The sequence below is a fragment of the Spermophilus citellus genome (assembly GCF_964194105.1).
Source record: "Spermophilus citellus genome assembly, chromosome: 5".
In the NCBI taxonomy this organism is placed as follows: domain Eukaryota; kingdom Metazoa; phylum Chordata; class Mammalia; order Rodentia; family Sciuridae; genus Spermophilus; species Spermophilus citellus.
Genome location: NC_138186.1, coordinates 4896028 through 4919758, shown reverse-complemented (window position 1 = coordinate 4919758; position 23731 = coordinate 4896028). Strand labels below are relative to the sequence as shown.

Below are 23731 nucleotides of genomic sequence, written 5' to 3'. Positions count from 1 at the left end.
ACCCCTAAAGCTCAAGAAATAAAACCAGGAATCAATAAAGTGGGATGCCATCACATTAAAAAGCTTTGAGCAACAAAGGAAACAAAGAGAGGAAAGAGAGAGCCTATGGAACGGGAAAACAAATCCTTGCCAGCTACTTCTCTGATGGGGGATTAATATCCAGAACATATAAAAAAACTCAATGCTAAAAACAAAACAAACAAAAAACCCAATCAATAAATGAGTAAAAAAAAAAAAACTAAACAAATTTCTCAAAAGAAGAAGCACAAATGGCCAACAGATATGAAAAATGTTCAATATCTCTAGGAATCAGAGATATTGAGATTTCATCTCACTTCAGTCGGATTGGCAATTATGAAGAATACAAAATAAATAAATAGATGTTGGTGAGGAGGTGGAGAAAAAGGTGTACTCATTCATTGTTGGTGGGGCGGAAAATTAATCCAACCACTTTAGAAAGCAGTGTGAAGATTCTTCCAAAAACTAGAAACGGACCCACCATATGACTAGCTATCTTTCCTCTTTGGTATTTATGCAAAAGGACTAAAACCAGCATACTGTAGAGACCATCACTAGAATGTTTACAGCACCTCAGTTCACAATAGCTAAGACATGGAGCCAGTCAGATGCCTGTCAACAGACGAATGGAGCAAGAACATGTGGCACATTCACACAGCGGAGTTTTACTCAGCCACAAAGAAGGAGGAAATAATGGCATTTGCCGATAAATGGATGGAAATGGAGAAAATCATGCTAAGTGAAATAAGCCAGACTCAGAAAATCAAGTCAAATGTTTTCCATCCTATGTGGAAGCTAGAGCAAAATAGAGGAAAGAGGGAGGAGGGGATCAGATAGGATGAAGATAAGGTAAGATAAGAGAGTAGGAGGAGAAAGAGAGGAAGGGAGGGAGGGAAAGGGGAGGAAACATGGAGTGAATCCAACAGAGTCCTGTCATATACACACCTAAATGTACCCAGGGGGATTCCACCTTTATGTATATGTAGAAGGTGCCAATAAAAAGTAAATGAATAAAGGAGTGAAAGAAAAGTCGGTGGAGTAGAGGAGGGGATAATGGGGTGGAGGAGTAGGAATAAAAATCAAATTCCTTGCATCTATGCTTTTGTCAGTGGGAACCCAAATACTATGTGTGATTATAATGCTGTAATAAAAAAAGGAAGGCCAGCTGTGAGTTCCCTAGGGTAAGTGTCCATTCCTTGGAGCAGTGACTTACCCAGGGGTACCCAGTGCTGTGTGCATTACCGCACCCACTGGAGCAGCTGAGTTGCCTGCTGGGTCTACAACATTGATTTTTGCAGAGCGAATCCCAGCAGCCTATTAGGATTCCATTATGCTGGGCAGAGAACTAATAGGAGAACATTCCTGAGGTCAGAGATCAGAAGTAGACTTCCGCATGTCCTGTTCAAAAAAGGATGAAGTACAAAGGAAGATGTAGGGCCAGCCTCGGGTGTGTCACCTACAGAGGGTGCTGGTGAAGCAGCCTGTTATTTTAAGGAAATAACAGGATAAAAGGGGACGGTTGTGTAACTTGCTGTGCAGGGACATGGTGGGGTGAATTTAATCTACAGCTAAGTGAACATACTCTTCACCAAAATCTAGCTGACTGGAACGATCACACTTTTCGAGTTTCCTCTAATTTCTTGTGTTAGGGTTTCAAGTATTTAGTTCAAGTAGTAGGTGGACATGTAGGAAAATTGGAATATTCTAATTTCATTTAATGCTTTTGTACTGGGGTGAGATATGGCAGGGATCTGAGAAGTAACGCTGTGAAGCTTTTCAACTGCTTTAGATCTTCCCTGGAGCCCCTGATGAACCTTATCTGGCCTTGGAGTGAGGGTGACAGCTAAGTAGTTGGGGAAATTTTCTCATTGAATTTGGAAGAGTGCTGGGAAAAGTGGTTTTGAACACAAGGATTTGGTTCTATTAAGATCAAATTTAATAATTCTTTGTGAAACTTACTACATGTCATATATTGCACTCGGCTCTGAGAGGCGTATGGTAAGTAAAAGAGACTCCCCACCTTCGTGGACAACTCTAGAGAACCTGTCTCCAGAGATCTAGAACAGATAACAAAAACAACCCTGAGAATGTGTGAAATGAATCTAAAGTACTGTAACTTCACTACTTATTTAGTCACTGACTAGCCATTGTTTTGGCGGAAATTGAGGAAGACTCTGTTTCTTAAGAACATGATAAGGAAGGAATGGTCAGACGGTAGGATTATCAGGAGAAAGTGGAGGAAGAGACTGTGTCCAGAAGGCCAGGGTGGGTCAGTCTGCATCGCCTCCCACAGAAGCCAAGTGTAGACAAGCCCACCAAGCCCAGGAATGGACAGGGAGGTGACCGTGACCTTTGGGAGAGCTGTTAGGAGGGTTGGGTGGGGGAAGCCTGCTTGCAGGAATGGTGAGGTCATCTAGGAGGAAGAGCAGGCTCTGTAAGACAAGCTGAGATGTGGCACCCTTCATTCATCCGTGAGGGCGCCATCTTGCAAAGACACTGAGTCACTCTGGACCTCCGCCTGCTTGGCTGTAAAGTAAGCAGTGATGCCAGCACCTGTTATTTCAGGGGATCCAAGGGGTGCCATATGAGGCAAGTGATTCTTGCCAATTAGCTCTTGAGGATTCAGAGGTAGTTTAGAAGAGAAAGCAACTGATTCCAGTTTGTGGGCTAAATATATGTCTTTTTAATTTATTTTTTTATTATGATTAAGAAACATATAACATAAAACTTACCATTTTCATTCTTTTCAAGTATGTAGTTGAGTAGTGTTGAGAATATTCCCATCCTTGTGCACCCAATCTCCAGAGCCTTACATCTTGCAAAACTCATGAAACAACTCATTGTTCCCCTCCCCACAGCCCCTAGAACTGCCATTTCTTCTATTCCTGTTGTTCCATTTGTGACTGGCTGATTTCGCTTAGCGTCATACCTTCAGGATTCCTCGGTGCGTGACAGATGTCAGAATCCACCCCACCGTCTTTAAGGCTGAATAATAACCTATTGTACACTTCACGCTGCATCCATTCATCTGGTGATGGGCACTTGGGTTGCTTCCATGTGTAGGCTCTTATCACCATTATTTTGTGAATGTTGCTCTATGAACAAGGGTGTGCAGACATCTATATCTATCTATCTATATATATTTTTTAAGCAAGTGATGAGTTCACTCTTGGGCTATGGGTCAGGGCCAGTGGGAGAAGGGATCTTACAAAGGAGGTGGCCTGGCCTTCAGGAGAGACCCAGAATGGAAAGGCTTTTTCCCTCTGGAACATAGAAACAGGATTCAGGAGCACGCTGTGCTTGCTGCGATGCTTTGGGTGGAGACGCGAGGCCCCTGGGTTCCCTTGTCCCTAGGAGGGTTGTTGGAGGGTCTCGGCGTGTCCCGTCCTGTCGGGCTGTGGCTTTTCCTTAATGTGCAGCTGATGTTTCCTTGTGTCCTACTGTGTCCTACAGAGCAAAGCTGATGAGGCTGAGGGAAGGTAAGAGGTGAGAGCAGGTGAGGGAAGTCCTGCTGTGAGCCTCCTGCAGAGCTGTGCATCCCCTGGCTGTTGGGGTCCACCCCCATGGTGCCTGCTCACCTTCTGGTGGTCTCTGGCCTTATTTAATTCTTACTCCTTTTCACAGTAAGGAGTGATACCAGAAAAAGAGCGGAAATTGTCTTCACTCACCTTTAAAACACGCGTCTGTGTCCAGCGCTCGAGGGGAGGAGGCGGAACTCCCTGCCAGCTCCTCACGGCCAGCTGAGTCCCAGGACTTTCTCAGACCACAGGGAGCGTGTGCCCCCAAGACCAGTGAGGTCGAAATGTCTTCTTCAGCTTCCCCCAGGAGGAAAGGGCAGGTGGTCTTCAGGTCCCTTTATGCTTGATGTGGCACAGGTGGTGGGGATCGTCATGTCTAGGTAAAAAGGAAGAAGGAAAGGTGGGAATTGGCCACTTGGATCACCCACCAGCTTGATGCTGATTTTATGGTCCCCTCTATCAGTCAGTTAGCTTTCCAGAGCAGGCCTCCTGCCATTCCCTGACTCATCTCTGCTCCTTGGAACTTTTGTTTTACCGGGTTCCTGGGGTGCTTTAAACCTAGGGTTTATGCATAAAAGGTGGCCACCTGCTACATCCTGGGAAGGAGGCTGAGCAGTATGGCTCCGGATTCCTCTGAAACTGGGTCTCATCAGATTCTGCATCTCTGAAAAAAAAAAATTGGGAATTCCCAGGTTGAAGCTGAATTTCTTTGCATGAGAATCAGGGCAACTGTGGGGAGCCGGCCTGACCACTGGACACAGAAGCATCATCTTCACGTAGGCCGTGCAGTTGGGCAGGATTCTGCTGATCCATCGCTCAGATCCTCTCATTCTGATACTCGAAGGTGAAAACCTATTTGGACATGCAGTGATGGAGGCCTCTGCCCACCTTATCTTCTAGTTCTGATTGAATGTTGCTCTACTTTACAAGAGGCCAGTATTTTGATGTTTTTGTAGCTTCTAAATGTTGGTGTGAAACCTAAACTTTTTTTTCCAGACTAATAGTCATGAGGAACAAGTGGCCCTGGCCCTGGAGATGAAGCCTGGCCTGGGGGTCCGTAGACCAGGGTTTCCCCTTGTGTGCTTCGAGATCCACATGGCAAGACTTTCCCTCGATGTTGATGTTTTGGGTAGATGAGCTTTTACAGAGATAGTGCCTGCCTTTACTTAGAGGATTTTTGTTCTCATTTCTGAAATTTGATGAAAGAATGGAATTACTTTATGTTGTGTTTACCTGACTGGGAGAGCAGACTATCAAAATGTAAATGTTGAGCTCTCATCCACTATCAGAAGCCAAGTCCTGACATTTTCTGCTTCAAAGTGGAGTAAAATATGGCCTGTCCTGGTTGGGTTCCTGGATTGATTTGTTTCCTCACCCCTCCCCTGCTGTGGTCCACCCTGGTGGAAAACTCTTCTCCCTAATTGGAGAGTTCCCTCTACTCTCCCTCCTGCTGCGATTTACCTGTTCAGCTGACCCTGCCCGGAGACGTTGGCCACTGGATCCCTACATGAAACAACTTCATGTGAAGGGTTTAATGGCTAGGAATTTGTTTTGGGTGTGCGGGTACCAGGGATTGAACTCAAGAGCACTGGACCACTGAGCCACATCCCAGCCCTATGTTGTGTTTTATTTAGACACAGGGTCTCACAGATTTGCCTAGTGCCTTGCCGTTGCTGAGGCTGGCTTTGAACCTGGGATCCTCCTGCCTTGACCTCCTGAGCCAATAGGATCACAGGCATGTGCCACTGCGCCCAGAAATAGCTAGGAATTTTATCCAGGGGATTTGACCACCTAAGTCATGCAGCAGTGGTGGGGATTTGGGTGGTGATTAGCAGCCTACACAGTCTTGGTGCTCCTGACATCTTGTGGGTATCTGCTTAGTGGGACAAACTCACGGCTTTGGACACACTTGCATACTTTCCATGTAGCAAGACTGTCTGTAAAAATACAGAGTTTTCTATTTCTTAACTTTAGAGACTTTCATTAAGTATTAGAGCTGGAAAGAACCAATATTAGTCACATGCATTCTTTTAAGAGTTGGTGTAGGTGGTGTCCCTTGTAGTCTGTGGACTCGGAGAAGGTGACAGAAGTTCCTGGGGTGGCCCGGTGACGTGGAATGGGCTATTTATTGTCTGAGAATGTCACTGATTTGGTAGAGATGTGTTTTTGTGCTCAGGTTGTTTATGTAGCTGGCGTTCATCTGGGGCCTGTGTTCCGTTTGTTAATTGTGAAGGTTGTTGAGCATTTGTTTAGTACCAACAAATATATTTGTAGAAATTCAGCATTCCAGCCTTAGTAGGGACAAGATATTTGGTATAAAAGATGTTTCCAGACATTAATCCAAGATACATAAAAGAAGGGCAAAGTGTCTCTGGGAGGGAAAATTTCAAATTAATGGATCAATTTTTTAAGTTTATTATTCTGTTTTGGCAGAATACTAGTGTATTTCTGAATATAAATGAAGTAAAGTTGTAATTAAGACGTTTGCAACATGCGGTGGAAGATATAAAATTTCAGTTTGCCAATTGATAATAAAACGAGAACAACTTGAGAAGACTTTGATGACAGTCATTTAGACCTTCCTGTTCTTGCTGCATGAAGAGGACCAGACCGAGGCATTTTTGAATAAGTACACAAAGTTTTATTTAATCTATTATTATGCCGGAAGAGGGTACTAGAACTTTTCCTAGTTGTGTTTCTGCCCTTCAGTAACTTTAGGGGCTTGGTTTGGATTTCATTACCATCTAAAGGGATTTCGATTTTCATCACAAAACTGTGCAAGACAAGAGCTTAATTGGGCTCAACTTCAGAATTGGCTGGAGTTACCTGAAGCGCCTGCTGATTGGGTGGCCGTTGTGAACATTGATTGAAACATGCTAGGAGCGGGGCCAACTTTCATAAGAAGAGAGGGTGCGGAAAAGGGTTATTTGAATGACTAGAAAATGGTATTTCCTTTCTGACTTTTGCTTCATCGAGGACTTCAATGCCTCCTCCCAGCTGGTCAGGTTCTTTGAATGTGGCATTTAAGTCTTGAATTGTTGTCGGTCAGCAAATGGACAACAGCAAATGTTCAGCCATCTTTCTGGTGTCAAGCCCAGCAAACTGGCAAATTCCACGAACACACCAAATGCATAAATAAGTTCGCATGTATGCAGAAAGGGGACAGCAGCTGCCGGCCTTGTCCTGAAGAATAGAAATACCCCTCATCTTCTGATCTGTTCTTGCCCCCGAGTGGGAAATGCTAGCTGTGAGATTTATAAACTCAGGGCTCTGGAATCACACGGTGTCTCTTTGAACTTCTTTAGTGGCTTGTTATACAAAAGGACAAAGATACAGAGACATGTTTATGCTTCCCTGCCTGGCTCTCGAGTCATTCACGTTTTTGGTCGGTGGTGGGCAAAACCTGTGTATATTCGACTGACACAAAACACTCACCAGTAACCCACGATGATTTTCAGCTGAAAACTCACACTGATACCTTGAAGGCAAGGCTAGAACTGGGCCGTTTTTCAGTCTGAGCTTCATGAAACCTAAAATATACCCTTAGGGCCATGTAAAAAGGTTCCTCTCTGCTCCCACACACCACCAACCCTTCTCATTCCTCCCCCAAAATTTATAACCTGGGTGCTAGGAATATGGTTTTATGCTCTGGAAGATGGTGATTTTCTGGTTGAGTGTCTGTGGTTTATTGTTTGGTGCCGAAGTGGACACAGGAAACACATCCTGGGTCAGTGGTGGACCCAGCCTCTGTGTAGCCTAGGAACAGCCAAGTGGCAGGTAGGAGGGCCTCGTGACCTAGTCGTCCTTTAACTGCTCTGGAGCAAAAAGAGTTGGTGAACCACTCTGTCTATAAATCTTCTGTGCTTCCATTGTGTCCGGAGAACATTTCCAGGGACATTTTATTTAGACAGAAAAATGAAACCCGAATCTCAAGCCACCATTTATAGAACCCACAAGCTCTATCTAGGCTGTCATTTTGGCTGCAGCTGGGGGCCCCCTTTCTGGTGCCTTCTGTGTGGTGGGCGCACGGTGTCTGAGGGCTGCGTTTTAAGAGCAGGACAGAGTCAAGGAGGTGACTTACTGACATTTTGCTGACTGCACTCTTGCCCTCCTTGTGTCTTTATGGATCTTGCTATTTTAATGATGCTCAGTTACTCTTGGCCCTGCTTGGGGCAGGCCTCACAGTTTCAGGACAGTTCCGTGCATACATAATGGCTCAGTCAACATGTCTGCCACGACGCTGGCTGCTCTCTGTCAGCTGTAGTCCTATTTTTTGACTGTGTGTATGAATCAGAGTGCACTTAACAAGTGAGCTAACTGCCGTTAAATGAGGCGTCCTTATTTTGGTTTATGTCCTGCCCCAATTTTAAACTTTTAAGTTGAGATCTAGCACTTAACTACCACTTTTAACTCTCTGCCTTTTAATTTTGAATACCAAATATGGTAGAGTTATTCAGGTGGCCAAGTACACTTTTTCTGACCTTGACTGTGGTTGACTGCTATTACATTAAAGGAAAAGGAAAAAAAAAAAAGCATGTACTTGCTGTTTTAGGGAGCATAAGCCCTTGAGATTTCCCAAGGATCATTTTTAAAGTCTGACAAGCAGCTGCCTGACATCTCCATTTTTAGCTAAAAAGCGTCTTCCCTCTGTCGGCTTGTGAGTGCATCGGGGGTGCCGTGCAGGGTAGGTGGCCACGGGTTGATCTGTGGACACTCCGTATCTGACAGACACGGGCATCTGTGGTTCATGTTGCATTGTTCTTTGGGTCTAGAAATGACATTCTCCTCACCCCAACGAGAGTCAGGGGGAGTGTTTACCCAGAAGGCCTCCTTCCATTTGATGGGTTTTAAAGCTGGAGGTGAAATAAAAATGTGATTAAAAACGTAGATAGAGCGTCCACAAAGTCATTCCTGCCCCCGGGAGGGTCAAAGTGACCCCAGGCACTCGGGTTTCGTGGAGGAGTGGCCATCGAGGTCATCTCCGTGCGTTTTAGTGTGGATGCTTTTTATGAGCCGGCCTGGGCTTCGTCAGGGGGCAAGGTGTCTGTGTGAGCATCCCATCCAGGCTACAGTGCGGTCAGTAGTGTTCGCACAGCACATCCCCCGGGTCCACGGAGAGGCTTTTGTTTTAATATAAGGATGACGCAGTCTGGGTGAGAGAGTCTCGTGATGAAAGTGGAGCAGACCACAGCTCATTCCCATGCAGTCAGAGAGCTTTTGGCCTTACCACGGAGGACGGGTAATCTTATTAGAAAGCCCTTTAAAATCAATAAGATAAATAAATAAATAATGCAAACTTAAAAGGGTGGTCGCATTGAGTTCATTCTTTTACAGAAAAAAAAAATCTATTTTCAATTACCTTACTCTATTTAAATGTGCCATGCTGGTTCTTATTTAGAGGAGACTTCTATCCTATGTGTGTGTGTGTGTGTGTGTGTATATATATATGCACAGCTGTCAAAAATACATGTTGTTCTTTGTCTTGCAAATCCCCGCCCTTGGCCAGCTCAGAGGCTGATCTTTGGGGCAACCATCTCGCTGAAGGCAGAGTAGAACCTTCTGTCCATCTGGCCTGTTCCTCGCTCAGACAGCATCATTTCTTCCCCCAGTGTGTGAGTTTTCGTCCCAAAAGTTTGAATGATGTAAAACACACGTCGCAGAGTCAAATGTAAAACTAAGTGTCGCGGTGTAAAGGTTGAGTAGAGCCTGCAGGAGGGGTTTCCTATCATCTGGTCTTGTTCTGTTGGCATGTGCCTGGCAGGAGCAGGGCGGGGCGCTTGCTTACCTCTGCAGCTAGAGATCTGTGCTTACGGTCACTGAGCAGGTGCTTCTGCGACAGGTTCTCCCAAGACCAGTGGAAGCGGTGGCCTCCTGTACTGCATGGGACAGTCCATACCGACTTGTACCATTCACACCAACCTGGAAGCAATTTGCATTCTTTTGTAATTGGAGTAAAAGAAGGCTCTTTGATGATTGAAAACCCCCTTCCCTCTTTCTGCTCCAGATGTAGTGAATGGGCGCATCGTCTTAGAAGACAGGGTAACCTCAAATATTTTTTCTCCAGTGTTGATGGCATGTTTTAATTCCTTCCTGCTTCTCTGTAAAGTTAGATGAGCTCTTGATTATAGTTAGGTAGCATCTTAAAACATACGGTTGGTCATGTGTCTACCCTGAAGAGTTTGAGAGGATGGTCAGCTAGCTCGACCATACGACCAATGGTCCTAACTAAAGTCATGCCCGAGTAGGTGAATACAATGTCAATGTTTAGCTTTAGAAGAGCTTTAAAAAGGGTACTGAGTCCTGGAATCTGTTTGGAAAGCTTTGCTCTATAAAATCTGCCTTTAACATGGCTGATGACCCTTAATTAGAATGACACACTTGCCGGAGTGATGGCTGTCAGGGAAGAGCCAGCCCTGGTTTGCCTCAGTTTGTTAATTTTCGTGTATCCAGATGCCTTTCTCTTGGCATGGTACTTCTCAGTACCTGTCGTCTCTGCTCTTTGCAGGTGTGAATCATGGTGATGTGTGCAGGATGGTGATTTACTGCCTTTGAGGGCATGCCTGGGTATGATTAAGGGATATAAGTGCACCACTCCAAGATTTACTTCCTTCCTGTTCCAGCAGGGTTACCTGAGGGAGTGAGTAATGGGGTAATTTATAACACCACAAGCCTTCGTCAAGAGCCCACTAGTCAAAACAGGAAGATAAAACTTGGGTTTCAAATGGGAGAACACAACTCTTGATACTGTCTGGACATACCTCTTAATTGCAAGCAGAAGAGTCTTCTGAATTTCCCTTTTTATTTTCTCCAGGAGATATCTGTTGACAGGTTAGTGTCTCCATCCTGGTCAAAGCTGGGAACACTGTGATGGCGTTTATAGCTCTCCTCCTGCTCTTTGTTTCTTGAGATTCTTGGGTTGTTGGAAAACTTAGTGGCCTAATTATTGAACCAGAATTCTTTTTTTTTAAAGTCAAAGAATTATTGTCATTTGGAGTGTGATGACAGATTCAGCAACATGTTTTGAGGGATGGAGTGTACTTACCATACTGGCCTCTGTTTCTTGGACTCTTTCATTTACACAAACTTCAGTTTTGAGTAGATGCAATTGGGGGGGATGGATAAAGAGTTTGTTTTCTGGGCTGGGGTGCGGCTCAGGGATAGAGTATGTGCTTAGCATACACAAGACCCTGGTTCGGTCCCTAGCACCTCTCCCACCCTCACAAAAGACTCCAGACTTTCTTTCCTGTGTATTTAGGGGGAAGATATTTAGCAGGCCTTGGCAAGGGCAAGATCTGGGTATTCTTTTCGTAATGCAGAACCGCTCTAGGAGAGTTGCATAGGGCATTTGAAAATGTTCAGGTGGTTTGTTTCATTACCACTGGCTCTAGATATAGGCTTCCGTGCTTTATTTTTATACTTGGAAAAAATTCCAGATCTGGCATCTAGAAACAAAAATTATCCCACAGTTAAAAGGACATCACCACTTTGGAGCTGCTCATTGTTTGGAGGTTTCGTTCATGGCACAGTGTCATGGGAGGGTCTTCTGACTCGTGGTGTTGAGAACATTAGATTCATGCACATGGACTGCCATAAGCGATGTTTTTATGCTAAAAGTATTAATTTCACCTTTCACTTTGGAATGCTTTAGCAGTCCACAGTTAACTTCTTCTATTAGAGGTTGTAAAGATAAAATGGGAACAGGTCCAAGCCCTTCCTTTCTCCCATCTGCCCTAGGTGACTAAGGCACTCCCATAAATAACCAGTGCCCTTTTGAACTGACCTTCAGGTTCATGAGATGTAAATATCGACGGCCTTGACGTTTATTTATTTATTTATTTTGGTATGTGCGCCCTTCGGGAGGCAGGATATCTCCGGATAACAGAAAGCAGGTGGATGGGTGGGTAGAGACAGCCCTGGGCTCTCCCTGATCCCATCATCCCAAGGGAGGCTGGCCAGAGCTCCGATTCAAGGAGAAAATGTCTCATCGGCAAAGTTCAAGTCCTTACGGTATATTTATAGCCAACTCTTTTAGGATTGGATGCTGTTAGTCAGGCCTTTGTAATAAGACGTAGGGCAAATAATAGGTGAGGCTCCCTCCCTTTTGCAGACATATGCTCTACCACTGAGCTATACCCACTCCCTCTCCCTTTTGAAATTAAGGATCCTGTACTACTTCCAGGAAGCAGAGTTCTCAGGTTCAAATTCAACTCTGACCGCTTACTAGCAATGTATTCTTTGGCAAATTATTTTAACCTCTCTGCCTCAATTTCCTCAACTGGAAATGAGGATGATAATAAGTTATCTTTGATTGCCTTTTCTTTTTTGTTTTTCAGGAATTAAATAAGAGCTGTCCAGTTGTGGTGAGCCTCTAAGTAGAGATTTCTTGCATGTATACCTGACAAGCTGTGCCCGTGAGAATGATCTCCAACGCTGGTAAGAAACCTACAGCTTAAGAAAATCTTCTGTTCGGAGGTTCACACTCTTGGAGTGGATGTTCAGCTACATGAAAATCATGTTCTGGAGTAAAAAAAAAAAAAAAGAAAGAAAGAAAACAACAAAATAGCACTGATTTTGCAAAAATGGTTTAACAATTTTATTTCGCTACTGGTTGTAATTTTTCTGGTTTTATGTGTGTGCTAGAGAAGGGAATATTACTGTGTTCACTTCATTGTATTGTCAAGCATTATTGGTAGTCTTAATTTATATATCCGTGGTGCTACAGAACTATCCCCTGCAGAGATGATTATAGCACTTGAGGAGGTGGAATCGCTGCACTCTGTTTTGGGTGCTTTTCTCACTAAGAGGCATGGGCACCAGGAGATGGTACTTGCCCATCTGTCTGTCGAAGCATTTGTATGTATATTACCTGAGCACTTAGGCACACCACCGAGAGAGGGGATTGAAGACCGAGGGGGAAAGGGAAAATTTGAAAATAAATTAACATGATGGAAATAACAAGAGTCTCCTCGAGAGGAATACCCAAACTATTCTTGAAAGCAGACTTAATAGCCAGTAGCAAACCCATTCACTATTGTTTTTTAGAAACAAAATCCAATCCTCACAGTTGAGACTGAAGTGCGGATCTGGAAGGTTTCCAGGGAAGTCCAGCAACACCCACGTCCAGGTCTCAAATTCAAGGGGGAGGAATCCATTTTAGAGAGTGGCTTCTTGCATTGGTTGTGAGCTGTCAATGTTGGACGGGTGGATCCTGAGACATTAACTGATTAAATTCCTCCAGGTTGGGCCGTCATGCTGTGGCCCCCTCTGCTCTGAGCTTCCTTCCCAGTTTGTGTGTCCACACAGGAGACTTCACAGCGAGGAGTGGAAAAACCAAGCAGGACGCTTTGGCATCAGTGTGGTCTTTCCTGACGAGAACCTGGGGAAAGAGGCTGGATTCCATTGAAATATTATTTATTGATTACTTGTGTTTTATAGCACCTAATAAATTGTCCATTCCCTTAAAAACACCCTGTCTGCCCAATTTGCTTTTCCAATCACAAAAGATACAAAAATACCCTGCCTGACGCCATGGGATGATGTCCGGGCCCTTTTCATGTCGCCGGGCTTCTCGACAGCCCTGTCCCCAGGTGCTTGTGAGCACTCACACTTTTCAGTTCCACTAGGGGTTGAGAGATGGGTTCTCCCACCTGCAGTTGCCTTGATCTTTTTTTCCGAAGGTGGGCCCTGCACCCACACAGGAATGCTTCTCAGAGCTCACACCCGGTGCTGGGAGTGGGGTCAGCCCTTTTGGAGTCTGTGTTTTGCTCTGTATCTGAATCCCTGTGGGTTAATGACCTTGTGAGAATTTGGGTGGTCAAGGTCTTCAGAGCGTAGCTTCATTTTATGGATGCAGAAACTTAGGCCCAGAAAAGCAGAGAGATTTGCTCAATATCATTCAGCTAACAAAGGCAGGGCAATGCATCCACGCCTTGGAATTGTAGCTTCCCCTCTCAGGCATACTGATAGATATCCTGTAGAGAACTGGGGTGCACTGCAATTAGTGGGTTGCAGTAGGTTGATGGATAGATGAAAGAAAGAAGAAAGTAAACTTAGAACAAGAAATCGAGGCTTGGGATGGGGCTTGTTTGAGGTTGTATTAGAGAGATACCCTTTGGTCCGGAAGCAGGAATATTCTTTCTCTGATATAAGAGAAACGGAAGAGATTAAAAGCATGACAAAGATCAGATCCTTTTTAGTAGCTGTTTACTTTCTATTGAAACCAGGGAACAATGAATATTTATTCATCGTCAGGTAATTTAGGGTAATGGAGTGTGGACAATTTTTGATTGTACCTTCGTGTCTCCTGTGGTCTGTGCTACCTTTTGTTTTGCAAAAAAATGGGCTAAAAGAGAAAGCAAGTAAAGCACTTTGCAGATCTGATAACCTCAGAGATCTCGGGAGAAACCTCTGGCTTGCGTCCCAGGGTGAGATCACACAGTCTGGTATGAGCTGGATTTATGCTGGGGTGTCAACCAAAACGCAAGACATGCTGTCATGATTCCTGAGCAGCCCTTGAGTGGGGGGAAAGAGCAGCCCCGGGTCAGCTGGAGGCTTCCTGTTGCTGTGCAGAAGCACAGCCCGCCCATCCACAGCACATGCATCTTTTCCAGGTGGCAGTTCTAAATTCATGGAGAAACATGACTTTTCATGGTTACGGTATTAGGTATTAGGGGTTGGGCCTTATCTCTGCTCATTCATACTTTTGAATCCAGACATATTTGAACCTGTCTGAAGGTCTGGTGTTTTATGTTCCACAAGTTTCTTTTTATGACTGCCCAAGGACCTTTGGAAAGACCTCATTTTTATGGGATGACATAGTTGGGTTGGACAGGAGATATGCAAAAGGTAAGTAGCGGTCGCTTGTGCCTATAGAATCGAAACAAAAAGTGCCAGGGCTGTACCTGAAGTCCCAGTTGCTCAGGAAGCTGAGGTAGGAGGATCACTTGAACCCAGGAGTTCAAGACCAGCCTTGGCAATGTAGCCAGATGTATCTCAATGAATCAAAAGAAAAACAATGAATAAATCCATGCATGTGCATGCAGACACATATGCATGTATATACGTATATGTCAACTGTATGTGTATGGAATTATGTTCATGATAACAATTAGTGTTTTTGAGTGCTTACTGTGTGCTATGGATTGCTCTAAGAGCCTTCCCAGTCTTACAGCATCTCTGTGGAGTTCATACTGTTAGCCCATTTTCTAGACAAGGAACCGAGGAACAGAGAAGTAAAAAGAGCCGCACACAGTCTCAGAGAGCTCACAACGGGATTAGAAGGTTCATACTCCATGCACTGACCCGAAAAGCCAATGCCACTAGCAACCTGCATCTGTGAATGTCACACCTCCTAGTGCTTGCCTGAAGGAGTCCCCGGTCAAATGGAGCAGTGCCGACATAAAGCAGGCTTTAATAGGTGTTAAGGCGGAGATAGATCCAGGGCAGCAGTTAGACAACTCCCTGGATGACTTTCCAGGTCAACTCCTCCTGGAGTCGTGTTGGAAACCCAAGAAGACTGCAGTGTATTAAGAATAAAAGCAAAAAGCTCAAGAGAACTGACTCACAGAGGAGGTGTGGCATGTGGAGTCTGTAGGTGACGTCATCAGTACTGCCTCTGGTGGGGTTGGTGGCAACAGGAGAAGGCAGCCCAGGCAACTGAGGAGAGTTCCATCTTGGTGTCTTGGCAGCTGATTGAACACCTTGGGGAGGGGGTTAGCAGCTGGGACGTGCGTTCTCAGTGGCAGATGTCATTGGATGGGCCCAGGTAGGAGGAGAGGCAGAGGCAGAGGCCACGCAATGGCTGAGAAGCTGGCTTATGAGCTTTGTGTCCTCTACCGGGGAGTCTGTGGCATTCAGTCATGGTGGTGGAGAAGGGACCTGCTCACTGTTAGGGACACAGAAGACGCCTAGCCACCTAATTTTGTACTTACGTTTGGCATGTTTTTGTGGGGACGTGAATTTCACGAAGTGTCCTTTAGCAGATGCGTGTCTGGCCTCAATCCTCCTCTTTGTAAAATGGGGCTGGTCAATAGACTTTACCTCGTTGGGCCCTTCTGACGTGTCAGTAGGATAATAGCAATGAAGAGCTACCAGTAGTTCCTGTAGCCATCTTCTCAGGGCCAGCTCTGAGCATACTGATGAAGAAGCAATAACTGCCTTTGGTGATTGAGGTGAAGTCATTTCAGGCATACGCCACTCTGCTAGAATCCAGGGCCAGGCTTTTGGCCTCACGGAGGTCTTGGCCTCGTGCCTGGCTGGAGAAATTAGATGGACCCAGTTGCAGACATGATTCTTGATGTCTAACTCCTGTCCACTGCGCTGGTCCAGCTCCAGGGTCCCCCACTAGCTGCTTGTGTCCTCATTCTCTGGGGGATAACCTAGAGATCCAGGTTAAGCCCTATTCTGTCTTTATGTACCTGCGGAAGCCACCGTCAGTTCAGGCCCCCTCCATCTGCCTGTCCCCTCTGCAGTGTTCCTCCTATTGCTGCCCGGACCCTCCTTCTGTTGCCCACTGCATTGCCATGTCACCTTCTCCATGTCTCCGGGATGTCGGTTTATCTGTGTATTTTGTTACTGGGTTGTAAATTCTTTAGACATTTTTACAAATTTTCCTATCTCAGATTCTCTATATAGATGGGTGTATTGAATGAGCACTTTTCTAACTCTGCTGTAAGCTCTATGAGATGGTCTGTACCCGCTTTTCTGAACCTCAGTTTGCTGGCCTGTGAAATAGGTTACTTAATGTGCAGATAATGCTGTGAGTGGCGCACAGTAGCCCCTCACTAGATGTTGCTGTGATGAACCTGACCTTCAGGTACGCACATCAGTGCCAGCTAGCTATTTTGGTCATGTGAAGATAACAGCAGTAGTGACTTACAGGCTTCATTCTTCCTGAGCCCTGACCTCCCTTATCTGTGAACATACTCTTCTTCCACTTCTCTCAGACAGCTTCCCTGGGGCCATTTACCTCCCACTAAAAAGCAAATGTGTCCAGTCTCCAGGGCTGGATATTGATTCCATCTCATCCAGAGAGAATATGCTAATCACCTTGGCTAAGTGCTTTTTGGTCAAAGGTGTAAAAGCCCGATTCCATTTGGGGAAAAAAAAAAAAAGTTGAAATTTCTGTCTTAAAATTTGTGATTATGGAATTTACCCCTCGAAAGGCAATCGTATCTCAAATTTAATGATAAGCCATTTGCAGTGGACTGAGCATAAATTTTTCATGGCCCGTTTGGTTGAAAGAAGTACAGCAAGGTCTAGGTTTTTGTAGCATGGTATTTAATTTTGTTACATTCAATTTGATTGCCAAGAAAATAGTGCAAAATCCTTTTTCCTGGTATTTCAGTGGCTTGTTTCTGGTTCGTGTTTAAAGCTATCCATTTTCAAGAAGCAAAGATTGTTGTAAAGAACCGTACTTAAGATTGTCAGCTGCCTCAGTTTCTTTGTGAGTTGAGTATGACCCTGGCCACCTGCACACAGCTCTGGAGTGTTTACAGGATTGGCTCTGAGTCTGTAAAGTGCTTTGAATTTCTTGGATGAAAGGTCCCTGTAAGCACAGGTCTTAAGGAGGTATTATTCCTGGGCTTTCTTGACTGCTGCACAGCCTGTTTGGCAAGAACGCTAATGCACTTCTGGGTTTAGAGTTGTAAAGAGGTACATTCAGAAGCCTCAGGCCTCATCTTGTGAGGTTCCTGGGGCCTGTGCTGCTGCTTGCTCGCCTCTAGCATGGATTCCGTCCGCCGCATAGGATCTGCAAGTGTGCACAAGCAGGGCGACTGTTTAGACAGCCATCTCCTGCGCTGGGCTGCCGTGGTATTGGGGAACAGCACAGATGCTAGGCAGAGGGTGGACCCTGAGTTACTGGACCCCTGGCCTCCCCTCTGGGAACCTCCATGGTTGCTATAATTATGCAACGTGCAAACACTCTGTACATGGTCACATTGAGGGAGGGATTTGCCTCCTCACCGATACCTACATTGTGAAGAACTGGACTTGGGTTCTGGGTCTTCTGGTCCTCAGTCAAGTCAGCTGGCCACCCTGAGCCTTTCTTGGCCTTCCTCCCAGGCCACTATGCAGCTAAGGTTTGTATGGCCCAGGGAATGTGAATGAATACGCAAGTACTCTATACTTAAATATTTGGAAGTTATTAATCAAACTAAAGAACTTCCCAAGAAATCATGCTCAGAAGTTCTACACTGACAACCACCTTTTTAAAGGAATGTGAAGGCCAAATTTGAATTTTGGGGTTTCAGCCTCTCAGAGCCTGGCTGGGGGATGTGGGGAGAGACCCCATCCACCCCAGGGTGGAGACAGTGCCTGGGGGCGGGTGCCTTCTCAGGCTTGATGAGCCAGCTCAGGCTGTTGGGACAGGAACTCCAGTATCTGGCAGGAGACCTCAGGGCACTTTGGGTTCTGGCACACATGTGCCTTTGGTCCTTGTAGCCCTTCCTACGTGGGCAAAATCAAGGCAGGGTCAAGGTGTCTCTTGCCCAGGTCTTGGTGATATTGCAAACAGGGTTGGAGAAATCATCATAAAAGGCACAATTGTGCTTTTATAGATTGTTACTATCACATATATGAAAAGAAGTTTCCTTAACGGAAGGCTTCAGGTTGGCCTTAGTCACATCCACCTTCAGCAAGGGCGAACGGGAGAGCATTTTCTGTGAATAGGTTGATACATTCTTTCCCTATCTCTGGGGACTGGACCAGTGTTCTGGTGTTGCACATTTAATTCATTAGTTCTGAAACACAAAGTCAATCAACATTGATTGGCTACTTCTTTCCTACGCATTATTTGCGTTATCCCAGGTATGTTGGCAGTCACAGTAAGCAAACATGCAATTTCCTATCCTCATGGAACTAACACTTCGGTAGAAGGAAACAGAAAATAAAAGGATAAATAAGCAATGTAGTTCAGGTGTGCTGTGTCTGCAGGCAGGGGCCAGACACTCCGCCCCAACAGAGACGAAGGTGGGAGAGTGTTCACAGAGCAGGAGGGCGGCTGTCCTTGGGGTGAGGCCTGGGGCTTTCTGTGGAGCACTGTTAAGATACTCAGGTAGTCATGGAGGAAATTCTCCTGTTTGTTGGAACTGTGCCCTGGAATTTTCCTTCCACCCACCGAACGTTCATCCCGTCTCTGCTGGACGTATAAAGACGTTGCCCTTGGCTCTAAGGGAAGTGGAACAAGAACTTTTATCGGTTGCAGGAGATGGTAGGGTATATGTGAAAGCCTTAGGTGTCCACTGTTCTCACTGCGGCCCTGCCCGCCTGGGTCCCTGACCTGAAGGGGCTCGGCCCTCTTCTCCCCTGCTCTTTCAGTGGGCGGGAGAGATCCTGCCCGAACCCTGTGCGTGTGCCCTGAAAGGGTGCTTTTCAGCACCCTGGAACACTGCCCTTGGGATTTAGCCTGCTTCTCTCAATGGGGACTCCTGCATCAAGTGGGCCGTCGTATAATTATCTCAGCTACTGAAGGCTGCTGAGAAGAAGGCTGCTCGCTCCATCTGGATGTCAACTTGTTGTAAGATTTAACAAAGGAAAAGTCACCTCCTTCTTTTCCTCTCTTCCCTAGACTCAAATTGCTTTTTGGAAACCTCTGGTTAGGATGAATGCCTGTTATTTGATCTGCTACACAAGGGCCTGGCTTCCTGGTTCAGGATGTGTAAACAGCTCCCTGAAGGGATGAGCCTGGCTCTTTACGCCCAGTGGCGCCTGGGTCTTGGATTTTGACAATTAGAAATAAAATGAAACAGCTGTAAAGGGAAGGATAGAAAACTGTGGTCACCTTAATTCTGATAAAGTGGAACCTCTGGCTGTGGGTGAGGCGCTGGCCCGTGTGGACTGTGTAGTTTTGATAATGAATTCCCCACCTTGGTGCGTCCCTGTGAATACGGTTACTCCAGCCTTCAGGTAGATACAGGTGAATTTTTGCCACGGAGCTGCAAAGACGGCCGACTTCTGTGAGAGAAGAGACGTAGGAGGTGGTTGAGGACTGAGGAGAAAGAGGACTGGTCAACCCAATTTTGTGATTTTTGAAAAATAAAAATTGTGGTTTTAAAAAACTTAAAGCAGTGTGTGTTGGACCTTGTTTGTAAGGAGCTATCCAGTCCTGCCAGCTGCTCAGCGGATCTGGCTCTGAGCTGTAAGAGGAGTGGGCTGTTTTTCTGAGCTCTAGCCGTTCTCCCAGGTTTCAAGTTCAGTGATTAAATAAAAATAAAAAGACTAATGAAGGGGAGCTGCCATGTTTCTGAACCCTAGTTATATATTATAATTCCTCCGGCTGTTTATTTTATTTTTATTTTTTCAAATCCCATTCCTGAATCCTGTCACTATTCTAGTTTAGTTTATTCTAGTGTGGGCTTCGGATGTGTGCTTTTTATAAAATCTCTCCAAAGATTCTTCTGATTCACAGCAAGAATTGAGAACCACTGGTGGGCTATCAGGGACTCTAAAATGGGTAGGGTTGTACGAGTCTGCAAATTTAGGAACCCTGAAATATACTGTCCCGAGAAAAGTGGTTATGTGCAGAAATTTAAAAACCATAAGTTCAAGGTGTCCACGAACCACCTGTTTTTAACAATCTTGGATTAACAAGTGCCTGATCCGAAAGCCCCCACTGTCTTTATGAACTTTTACTAACTGAATATGTCACGCCACACAGGACACAATTGCAGCGAATACTGATGTGTGTCTGGTAGGAAATTCCATTGAGGGTGGGAGGCCAAGGTATCTGTGTTGAAATAGGGGATTTTGAGGGTGGGGGCTCGGCCTTATTTACCAAGATTTGACCTTTCTGATAGGTGTCTTGACTTCGCAGGAATGCAGAGTTAGGGATCCTAATATTTGCCACCAGGTAATATTTATTTAGTGATGTGAGAACCCTGAGCATTAGTTGACTGCAAGTGTGATCATTAACAGGACCCAGGGACATGCTACCAGAAATAATGGCACCTTTGTTATCACAGTGACTATTTTTTTTTCTCCTCACCAGTGGAACGGAGGGAAAAGTGATATTTGTTATCACATCAGGCAGGGAATTTACAAATGATAAAGAGTTAGAGAGGCTGCATTCTTTCCAGTATCTGACTCCTCTGGTCACAAGTATCTTTCTCAGTGGAAAGATAAAAACACTTGACCGGGGCCCTAAATTTGCTGTGTCTTCTCAGGCCTTCGGAAGTCCTGAACAGCCTTGACCGCCTCCACTCCTGCTTTTATTGAAAGGATGCTTATTATGTGCTGATAGTTTAAGGAGGGCTGAGGACAAACAGCAGAGACACCAGCACAGCCTCCCTAGAAGAGAAGGCTCAAGCGAATACTTGGTGGTGTGGTGGCGGAAACTGCGAATCCCCTCTCGCCCCACAGTTCACACCAGAGCCTTGTGCATAGAAGGACACCTTAATTGGTTTGGCCAAGAGTGAGTATTAAAGTCCAACAATTAAAAAGAGCTCATGTTCCCCCATTTTTATGATTGATGACCACATTTCTGCTTTCCGTCAGCCACCCTTGCTTCAGTTGCTGCTGGAGGGTCGCCATTTGGCCTCCCCCTGGTCAGGATGGGAGGCCTCATGGTGGAGATGCAGGGGTTCTGAAGGGCTTAGCTACTTTGGAAGTGCCTGTGTGTTCCTTGATGGCACCCTCTGGGATTTGCAGATGGGATTCTCCTGTGTATGTATGGGACCAGCTTTTGAAATGGCAGAACCAGTTGGGCGGTTTGTCATTGCACTCTGCACAGTGGGAGTGTTGTTCCCTCAGGTCATTAGCAAGGCTGCAGACCTGACGGGGAGGGTCCTGGGGGAACTGGGCCTTCTCATCCCTGTCCTTAGCTTCCTGTTGCACTGTAGCTGACCTGAGACCGGCGGCTGGCATGACACCATCATGGGACTGGGGAGCACACTTTTCTTTTCTCAGTAGATCTGTACTAAACTATTTTTGCCTTTTCAGATCACAGAACTAGGAGACTGTTGGCCTGCTTTGCATACCCTATAGGTATGTCTGGCTGTTTCTGATGAGTGAGGTATTGTCCTCTGGTTACCTGCTTTGCAAGACAGGGTCTGTTGACATGATATGCATTTCAATCATCTTTATTACACTGGAGTCTGAAAACCCTTAGGGCGAGTCAGGAAAGTTCCCCACCCCACAACCTCTGAGTCCCTAAGACAGGCAAAGCAGACACCAGCAGTTCATATTTCTGTATTTTTAGAGATTTCTCTAGTGATAATGAAAGGCCTCACCAAATAGTCAAACATTTCATTTGAATTGCTCGTTAGGTGAAGGAGCCAAAGTCCCCAGGTGTTGTTCTTCCTCTCTGAGTACATCAATCTTGCTGCCACAGAGGTGCCCCTGGGACGGCTTTGAGGGATGAAAGAAGGAGGCACCGGAGCCCAGGTAGCCTTAGGATTTGGGCCTCCTGCCCTCTGCTCTTCCCCATTCCTGATCCCTCAGGTTCTTGACAGTCCTTTGCTGTTGAAGGTTTGGCTAGGAAGTGGGCTGCTAATAATTTCAATTCAGAACGCTTAGCACGTTGGTTTCCCTGGGTTCTGGCAGCAGCTGAACACCAGCTTCTCTATAGGCAGGGCCAGGGGCTGCTCGGGCTTTAGGTTGGCTCCTGAGCAGCTAAGGCTGGCAGAGTCCTCCTGCACTGCCCCGCCCCCCCGCCTCAGTCCTCCCACACTGTCCCCTCCACCTCAGTCCTCCAGCACTTGGAAGAAAGTTGGTTGGACTTGGATACCCTGACATTTGCCAGCGAGGAAACCATTTTTACTTGAATCATGTGGTATTTCCTGCTGTAGTTCTGACTTCTCATTTGCCTTCCCATAGCTATCGAAATAATTTTTCCTTTCCGTATTTATTTCTTTATTAATGTACTGTATTCAGTTTTTGCATCATCTGGTTTAAGAAGTGCTAATGGGCATATGGATATATTCCACCCTCCAAATAAAGCAGGGGAAGGGCCAAGGTCATGGGTGGGAATCAGGGTGGATGTGTTGGGTTTCCGTGGAGCTCAAGTGTGACAGTGCATGCCACCTGTGGGCTCAGCTTCCTGGCTGTTGGAGGGGCGGGTGGTGAGCCAGATTCTCATTTCCCCTGGGAGGTGGGGTCCATTGTCGAGGTAGACAGTTGCCCATGATGGGCTCTTTGAAGATCACTTTGGATAGTGTGTGCAAACTCTTAGAAATAATAGAAACTTTACAGTTAATCTTTAAATCCGCTTTCCCGTCAGTGATTGCTAAGAAAGCATTTCTTACAATAACCCTAAACATACTTTTTCCATGTTTGATGTCTCCTGTCCCAGGGACTCCAATTCCTATAGACCACTGACTCCTAAACCTCGACTTCCCGTTGTCTTCTTGTCCTAGAATCCGCCTCCACGTTCCCATAGTTATGCTGTAAGACTCTGGCATGTTGAACTCCGAGGCGTTCAAGGCGAATCCATCCCCTGCTTTACTCAGCCTTGTGTCCTCATGTCCTCTCCACCTTTAGGTCATCCAGGTGGAGGCTGGGATGACCGACTCCTTATTCCTCAGGCGGAGGGCACCCATCAGGAGTCTTTCTCACTTGATCTGCTGAATGTCCCTGGAAGGAGCCCTCTCCGCTCCATTTCTGGGCTATCATTTAGTTCCACCTCCTATTTCTATCTCCTATTTCTTGCTAGATGACTGCAATAGATCTGCCTGACTCTAGAGTTAGGATATTTGGGGAGATTTCTTATACTTCTTTCCCCTGCCTCAGAGCCTCTAGGGTTGGGGACCCTGGGCTTTCCTTTGTCTTCCTCCTGTGTTCAAGGTCCCTCCACATTCTGAGGGTGCAGCACGCTTCTCCGGCTTCTCTCGCTCCCTGACTGTGGGAATTGAATCTTTCTTCCCACTCAGAAGCCTGGCCAACGGGTCTCTGCGAGGGCTCTGTCAATATACCGTTGTCTGGGGCCCCTTTGTCCCAGCAAACACAGTGAGCTGTAATAGTTTGTTTATGTCTGTGTCCCCCACTGGATCAGGTATTGCCCAAGAGCAATGTCTGTATCACATCTGGCACCCAATAGACAGTCAATAAATATTTGTCGAGTGAGTGTCAGTTGCAGATGGAGGCTGTGGTGCTGACACGGCTTCTTGATGTGGTCCCTGGTAAAAAGGCTTGGTATGTCTGTTAGTACTGCTCATACTGTTTACTTTTTCGCTTATTTTCCTTTTACCTTTAACATAGCT

At 45.8% G+C, this 23731-nt stretch overlaps 1 protein-coding gene across 17 annotated transcripts in view; it reads left to right on the top strand.

Moving 5' to 3' along the window:
- Positions 1 to 23731, top strand: part of LOC308649264 (uncharacterized protein) — a 305971-nt gene that overhangs the window by 174262 nt on the left and 107978 nt on the right. For 16 of the 17 annotated variants that reach the window (XR_014022058.1, XR_014022059.1, XR_014022060.1 and 13 more), the window contains one exon: positions 11870 to 11969. The gene's annotated coding sequence lies outside the window, so the exon portion shown is untranslated. Of the gene's footprint in view, positions 1 to 11869; positions 11970 to 21473; positions 21519 to 23731 lie in introns of all 17 variants that reach the window. The other variant, XR_014022072.1, reaches the window with a different exon arrangement.